Raw genomic sequence first — 8951 nt, forward strand, 5'->3', positions numbered from 1 at the left:
CCTTCATCACATTCACAGCGAACCCAATATCTATTGAGGTAGGCACAAAATCCATTCAGAACTTTGCTGGAAAACCGGTAATCTTCCCACTGCTGGGTGTAGAACTTCAGTACACTCTCATCCATCAAGTCTTCTCCATCCTTAAGAAGATCTGTCAAGTAATTCTTCAAAAATTCTTTAAGTCGTTTGTATAATTCCAAGCCAACAAATTGCGCTCCTCCAGGCGTTTGCCCCTTTTTCGATTTAGAAGGAGGGACGCCAGCCCCTCGAGTTTGGTTTGACTGGTGAACACTCGTGCAGTAGCTATAAACATGAGTGTAGAGCTCCATGTATCTGGATTTTGCCATACTCTGTCTGGAGTACACCTGCTGGATTCCGGCTCTGAGGTCATCCCAGATCTGGTCAAGGCCAGTCTGCTTCAGTCCATGGGGATTCTGACTCCTGTTCGATGACATTGTGAGTAATATTCTGAAGTTGTCCAGTGCAGCAATCCTTATTCAAAGACGGAAAAATTCCCCTATTGTTGTTGATGTATTTTCCCTCCACGTTCCGTGTGGTTCAGGGTTCCGGGTCTACTGGTGGGTACTTGGATGTTGGGGTCCAACCCCAGCAGGTCCAGGGGTCCCCAAAGGTGTGGACAGAGTCGGCGAAGAAGAAATGACACGGAGACAGCGTTCAGTTGATCAGCAGCCTAGCCAGGATCTCTAGCCACGATCTCCAGCCAAGTTCTGGTCAGGATCTCCAGTGAAGTTCTGGTGTTTACTGTCTTGTTACATCTATATTTATACCAGTTGATTTTAATCCTGTCAATTTCTAATGCAAAAGTTAGGGCGTTTCTTATCTCCATTCCAGGGAGTAAAGATTATGTAGCTTAAGTGTGATTGTTCGTAGTTAAAGTGATTAACTACCCACCTGGCACTTAGTTAAGGGGTTTTATTCCCTCCCTAACTTCAGGGAAAAATCCCTACCTGGGAAACAAAGTAGTTGACTTTACAAATTAGTAACAGTTGTACCATGGCCAGGATCTCACGCGATCTTCCATCCTTTCACCTAAAGGACTAGACTCATTTGTTAGTACTGCCGTCTTTCCAAATTTGGAAACATCACTTGAATAATGTTGAAAATTATTTTACCATGAATAGAACATCTTTCTTCCCATTCAAATAGCTTTCTGAAATGTTGGTGAATAGTATACGTGGGGTAGACTTGGGGCAGAAGTATACATTATTAACATAATCTAACATCAAATTCTGTTACATGAGCCCACAATGTTACTTGAAATCCAAATACTGCCATCGCTTGTTGCTTTGAGTGCATTTCCTTTTCGTAAGGCCCTCTCCAACTCTCACAAGACTGGTCTGACTCAGGAACCATTGCACATATGAAAGCACCTTCTAATCATTTCTGTACCTCAAACGTACTGCCTGTTCTTTGCTGCTAATAGATGAGCTGTTGGAATCTAAAAACCTTGACATTATCATGTGGAAAGAAAAGTAGTTCAAAGGAAAAACAAAAGAACACCAAGTTCTTCAGTGAAATGCTAACTTTGAGTGTAACATAGACAGAGCCGTTATTCATAAATCTGAGGTAACATTCTTTTCAACTTTATTTAAAGAAATACTATAGTAGCTGAAACTGGAGTCTACAAGCATTTCCTTAACATGTCATTTTTTCCTCCAATTAAGATACATAGACTTATTATTATAAAGTTCTTCAGAATTCTTAAGATTTTCCATTTTATAATAGCAAGGATTGCAACATTTATTTTGGGGGAAAAAACATTTAGAAAGTTTTGTAAATTTTTCTAGTAAGTAAACCAATAATTAGGCCTAGGAACACGAAGATTACCCAGTGCCTCTCCTCACCCCCGCCTCCAAACAATCAAAGTTAGTTTTCTTTTTCTTTTTCTTTGTATAGGAGTTTTGCTCTTAGAGAGACAAGAGGAAGGGAGAGAAGAGGGGGTGCTATTCCACCCGGTCTATAAAGTTTGGACTCAGCAGTCTTACTGAAAACTTGCTGTGTGCTGGGCATTGTGCTCCTGCTGGGTGAACCCAGCAGGAAACTAGGGAGGGGACAGGGGACTCTGCATATACAGAGATAGAAAGGCCCAAAAGACCATACAAAGTTTATTAATTTTGCAGTTTGTATAATTTTTGAGAATAATAACTTTATTAAAATCTAAGTGTCTGCCATAACCGGTTTGGCTCAGTGGATAGAGCGTCGGCCTGCGGACTGAAGGGTCCCAGGTTCGATTCCGGTCAAGGGCATGTACTGTGGTTGCGGGCACATCCCCAGTGGCGGGTGTGCAGGAGGCAGCTGATCGAAGTTTCTCTCTCATCGATGTTTCTGACTCTCTGTTCCTCTCCCTTCCTCTCTGTAAAAAATCAATAAAATACATTTTAAAAAAATCTAAGTGTCTTAAAATGTGACTCTCTACACAACAGCAATTGTACTTTTGTTTTTGTTCTTTTAGTTTTGAGGCCAAGCTTGAGACCTATATGTAATCACTGACTCCTTATAATAACCCCTAGTCCTAGAGTCAGCCCATCCTCCCACTCCAGGATCTGAGAATGAGACGCTGTTCTTTTCTGTTCAAAGATGGGTAGAGTTGTGAGTCACAGAACTATTCTGTTACAAATGTGATAAGCGTTAGGGCCTTGAACCCCACAAAAGAGTGGGTTGAATTAAGGATTTTAAACCACCTTAGTGCAATAATGGGTGCAGAGCCCAAAGTACTTACTCTCCAGATAACCGTGCAAATAAGATCAGGTTCAATAAGGACGAGAACACCGACAGGGACAAGGGGAGAGTTCTCTTGCACCCTAAAGCCTTATTTATATACGTGGAAATTTCCACGGCTCGGGGGAAAAGTTTTAAATAGGATGACGAACCAAGAAAAAGGCAAACTCCCCATCTCTCCTCCATCCTGTCACGTCCCCATCCCTGCCAAAGAGCCCACTGCAAACCAAAGGCCAAAGCTGCTCGGATATTTTTATCTGCTGGCTTGTCAAGGTTTATTTTTTTTATTTTATTTTTTTTAGTTCTTTTAACCATCGTGGAAATGAGGTCAGCACTCTGATTGTCATTTTGTTCCAGATTCTTGAAATAGTTTATTATTTACAAAAGATTTCCCTACTGAGTTAGGATAGGGGAAAAAATGTGAATGAGCAAAACCTAGGGGTCCTTATTGGAAAAAAAATGTCAATTGTCATGGCTTTAGTTAATTAGACAAAGATTATTCCTAAAGGACTTTTGAAGGAAAATATTTAAGAAACATAGTTTTACTTTGTTTCCTTTTATTGGAGAGTTTTATTTGTTTGTTGAGGTATAAGTAGCATATTCATTGTTATAAATTCAAAAATGCCACCCCAAAAAGTATAAAGAATAAGACAAAGGTGTTGCACCTAATGTCACTACCCAATGTCATGTTTTGGAGTCTATCTTTCCAGACTTTCTTTCTATATATTCCCACATTCAGACACCCCCTCCCCCTCTGTTTTAAATGTGATACAAGTATTTTTTATAACCTGTTACACAATCTATCTACCTTCTTCACTTACTATAATATTGTGGCATCTTTTCATGTCGATGTATATACATCTACATGATCCTTTTAAATCACTGCCTCATATTGTATTGTATCAATGCACCATAATTTAGCTTGTTGCTTATATTCAGGTTGTTTTCTGTTTTGTTTTGTTTTTCTATTTTATTTCTATTATACTGAAGATTGAAGAAAACATCCTTGAACATACTCCTGCAAATAAATGTCCAATTATTCTTTCCTAGGAGTGGAATGACTAGGTCAGACAGTTTGCATATTTAAAATTCCAATACATGTTGTTAAATAGCCTGTGGGAAGCTTACACTAATTCTACTCCCATGCCAGGATATAAGAATGCCTCTGCCTCCGCAGTGCCAACATTGGTCCTTTGCTTTATTTTCATTTTTACCATTAAATACATTTAAAAATTAAATTCATTATTTTTGAGTGAAATTGGGTATTAAGGATGAATTTCTTTTCCTACATTTATTGACTAGTAACAATACTCTTGAAAACCTATTTATGCCCTTTGTCCATTTCCTGTTAGCCTGTGGGATTTTTAACCTTATAATTTTTAATAACCCTCTGTATATTAGGGGTAGTAATATGAGTCTATATGGATTATAAACTCCATTAAAGACTGAGACCATCTTCTTCATCATAACATAGCCAGCCACAAGTGAGGTGATTTTCAAACTTTTTCATGTCCTGGCACACATAAACTAATCACTGAAATTTTGCAGCACACCAAAAAATATCTTTTTTGTCGATCTGACAAAAAAAAAATAGGTATGATTTTGATTCATTCACACCAGACAGCTATTTTGTGTTGGCTGCTGCCATTTTTTAATTTGACAATGTAAGGGAAAAGAGGTCAGTGCCTCTGACTGAATAGTCAGGTATTGCATGTTTTAAAAAATTCTTGTGGCACACGACTTGAAAATCATTGCTCTCATGTAATGTCTGATCCAGTATGAATACTCAAAAAATATTTGTGGTTTGATTGACCTTGTTCATCATATATGTGGTAAGTATATTTTTTGAGTTTATGTTTTTATTGATCTTTTTTATTTATTATCACCCATCCAAAAGATTTCAATGTCATGTAGTAATCATCTATTAATATATTCCTTTATGATAGGTGACATTTGAGTCATATAGTTCCCATAGCAAGATTATAAAATAATAACATTTACATGTTTACTGCATGTGCCAAGAACTGTTGCAAACACAACATACGTTCATTCATTTAATCTTTACAACAAGCCTTCTGTCTTGTAGAGTATATTGATGTAATTCCCCCCAACACACACACAATTATTTCTGCTTTTAAAAACTATTCTAGCCATTCCTCTTAATTAATTTCATTAATTTAAATATGTAATGCATTCACATTTTCTAAATCAGTAGAATAAAAAGAGATATCCCAATCTCTTGCCTTCATTTCAGCTACCCCCCCCCCCCGCATCTTCCTCCTGTGTGTGTGATTCCCTCCCCTTTTTACACTCATTGTAGCATGCTTATACACACGGTTGTATAACCTGCTTATTTGATTCACTTAATAAAATATCCAATGTTCTTAAAATCACTTTATCAACTTTTGATTATGATTGAGTTGGGAACAATTTTCATCTTAAACATTGTCTTTTCACTCAAAAAGATATTATTTCTATTTTTCTAGTTTTCGTGTCCTTCACTAGGGCTTTTTAGGTTTCTTCTTATAAATCCTATATATTTCTTAAATTTATTTCTGAATAATTGGTCTGGTCAGTCTTTATCTAATAGGCTGGAAAAAATAACTCTTTTGTATTTTTTTAACTTGCATTTACATTATTACTAACAAGGTAACTCATTTTGATGCACTTATTGGCCATGTATATTCTCTGTAAGTTCATCTTCTTATCCTAAACATCTGAATGACAGGAAAGGTTTGAGAAGGTTGCAGAACAACTAAAATCATTTTCAACACTATAAAAATTTAATTCATCACTCCTACCAAAAGCCATTTCTTCACCTTACTCCTTTGTTTCTGTTAATAGAATAACAATTCTCCATCATTCAGGCTCAAAAATCACAGTGTCATCTTTGATAACTGTTTTCTCCTTTACCCTCCACTTTATTTCATTTGCCTAAAGCGATTTTAAAATATCTACCATCAAAATTTCTCTTGTTCTCTTTCTTTTTATTGCCACAGCTTTGTTCAGGTTCTCACACCTTTGCCTAGTAAGAGTTGGCTTTATGATCTCCCCACCTCTCTTCCTTCTCTCCCTAAACAGAGGACAAATGAAGTGCAAATGCAATTATATGTTATTGTTCATAAAACTTGAATGATACACCACTGCCTACCAAATTTAGTTCACATTGCTTTTCTGTCTCTCACCACTATCCTAACTCTCCCTACAGTTCAGCAAAACCAAACTTAATGTTCCCAAAATAAGCTCTACGCTTTTCTGACTCTATGCCTTTGCTTCTGCCATCACATGCACCTGGGATGTCTTCCTTTTTATTTACTTATTTTAGTTTATTTATAATTTTTGGTTTCTTGCAATCCCACCCCTTCTTCAAGGCTCATCTGAAATATGATCACCAAGAAATCTTTCCTGTGATCTCCTCCTCCTCTGAACTCCCAGGGTATACTTTAACTGCCTGCCTTATTATTACCACCATTGTAAATTGTTTGAGCAAAGAGAATAAGTCTTGCATGGTGGTGAAAAGGACCTGGGACTTGGGATCAGAGGATCTGTTCAAAAGCCCACTGTTCACTTACTAATTGTTTCAGATTGGGTGAGTCATTTAACCTCTTGAACCTTAAGATCTTTACTTATGAATTGGCGGTGGTAGTAATAATGTATATAACAAAGGAAACTGTGAAGAACAAAGTAGACAATGTATGTGAAAAAACTCTGCAACTTGCAAATCACTATATATAAATATTGGTTAATAATTGGTAAATTTTGTATGCCCTGAGTTCCTACACATTTGAGCATCACACCAATGTATCGATGTGCCATATTCTATATCAGATGGTAACAATATTTTCTGATAAGTTTTGGCACCGTAATCTAGTCTCAAAAATGAAAATCATCATTACTGGAAAATAACAGATTTTTAAAACAATGGTTTTATAGTCACTAAAAAGTGAAGAAGAGCCCTAGCTGGTTTGGTTCAGTGGATAGAGCATCAGCCTGCGGACTGAAGGGTCCCAGGTTCAATTCCGGTCAGAGGCACATGCCTGGGTTGCGGGCTTGGAGCGTGCAGGAGGCAGCCGATCAATGATTCTCTCATCATTGATGTTTCTATCTCTCTCTCCCTCTCCCTTCCTCTCTGAAATCAATAAAAATATATTTTAAAAAAACAAAAAACAAAAAAGTGAGGAAGAGCCCTAAACGTACTAAGCAAGTCCAGCTTAAAGATAGGTGACATTGTTATAGCTTGTAAAAAAAATTGCAAATGATGCTGACAAAAAACATTCCGAATGAAATGTATGTTAATTAAAGAGTCTATGATAGATGATGAAAGACAGAGACAAAGATGAGAAGATTAGTAATTCTGATTTTTTTAAGTCTAGTCCTGAGGTAGAGTAGTTGAATAGGTGAAGAGGACTATTGATTTCTCATGGCTCAATCTGCTATTATTATTCTCCTAAAATAAGTTTTTAAATTATTTATAACAACTTCTGGTACCTCTACCCACAAAACACGTATATACCATCTTTTGTACACACGAGAGAATATGAGTAAAAGACCTTGTCTATCCTATAGAGAAATAAGACAAGAATGAATAAGTGCTTCTCTTCCTTTATATCACTGTCTCCTTTCCATAAGTTTTTAACCCCCTTCTAACACTCTAATGCTGAGCAAAAGGTCTTGCTTTCCATATATATGAAAGGGAGGAGGCCCCCACAACCTCTCTAATGTCCCTCTTTTTCTAAGATTAAATTTCCCTACATTGTCATTCATCATTCTCCTTTTTTTACTTTTTATTGAAGTACAAGTATAATCAGCAAAGTGCCTAAATAGCACCTAACTTTTGTGTATATAACTCAATGAGTTTTTGCATATGTTTAAATCCAACCATCACCCAGATCAAAATATAGAAAATATGTATTTTGTTACATGTATTAGTAATTCATTCTTTATAATAATTCTTTATAAATATGTAACAACATTATTAAAATATAATACACATGCCATAAAATTCACTCTTTCACAGTGCAAAATTCAGTGGTTTTTAGTATAGAGTTATGAAACCATCACCAATATTTAATTTTAGAGCATTTTAATTACCCCAAAAAGAAACCATGTAGCAATGAAAAGTCACCCATGCCCTGACTGGTTTGGCTCAGTGGATAGAGCGTCAGCCTGCGGACTCAAGGGTCCCAGGTTCGATTTTGGTCAAGGGCATGTACCTTGGTTGCGGGCACAACCCCAGTGGGGAGTGTGCAGGAGGCAGCTGATCAATGTTTCTCTCTCATCGATGTTTCTGGCTCTCTGTCCCTCTCTCTTCCTCTCTGTAAAAAATCAATAAAATATATAAAATAAATAAATAAATAAAAGTAACTCCATATTCCTCCAGACCATGGCAACCACTAATCTACTTTCTGTCTCTATGGGTTTGTTTATCCAGGACAGTTCATATATGGTCTATTGTGACTAGCTTATTTCAGTTAGTATAATGTGCTCTAGGTTCACCCAGGTTGTAGTATATGTCAGCACTTCATTTCTTTTTTATTGCTGAATAATATTCCATTGTATGGACATACCACCTTTGCTTACCATTTATCAGTTGATGGGCATTTGGGGTGTTTCTACTTTTGAGCTAGAATGAATAATACTGCTATAAATATTATGTGCAAGTTTTTGTGTGGACATATGTTCTCATTTCTCTTGGTTATTACCTAAGTTTCAATTTAGATGAAGTCCAATTATCTATATTTTCTTTTGTTGCTTATGCTTTTGATATATCTAAGAAACCACTGTCCTACACAAAGTCATGAAGATTTACTCCTACTTTTTCTCCTAAGGCTTTTAAAGTTTTAGCATTTATGGTTCATTTTGAGTTAATTTATATACATGGGGTGAGGAATAGTTTCAACTTCACACTTTTGCATATGGCTATCAATTGTCTCAGTACCATTTGTTGAAACAGCTATTCTCTCTCTCTCTCTCTTGAATTGTCTTGATACTCTCACTGAAAATTAATTAACCACAAATAAATGGGTAGATTCACTCTTTTTTATTAAGTAATATTCCATTGTGTAAATTTACTACAATTTATTCATCCTTCTCTTGATAGACATTTGGGCTGTTGCCAGTTTGGGGCTATTAAGAATAAAGCTGCTATGAACATTCAGTTTGGAGCTATTATGAATAAATATGATATGAATATTCATGTACATGTTTTTTGA

The 8951-nt window shown here is 36.4% G+C and overlaps 1 pseudogene; it reads right to left on the reverse strand.

Annotated features, from left to right (window-relative positions):
• Positions 1-5: 5 nt before the first annotated feature.
• On the reverse strand, positions 6-658 carry LOC102436254 (annotated as a pseudogene).
• Between the last annotated feature and the right edge of the window lie 8293 nt (positions 659-8951).

The sequence above is a fragment of the Myotis lucifugus genome, unplaced genomic scaffold, assembly GCF_000147115.1.
Source record: "Myotis lucifugus unplaced genomic scaffold, Myoluc2.0 scaffold_3918, whole genome shotgun sequence".
Lineage (NCBI taxonomy): Eukaryota > Metazoa > Chordata > Mammalia > Chiroptera > Vespertilionidae > Myotis > Myotis lucifugus.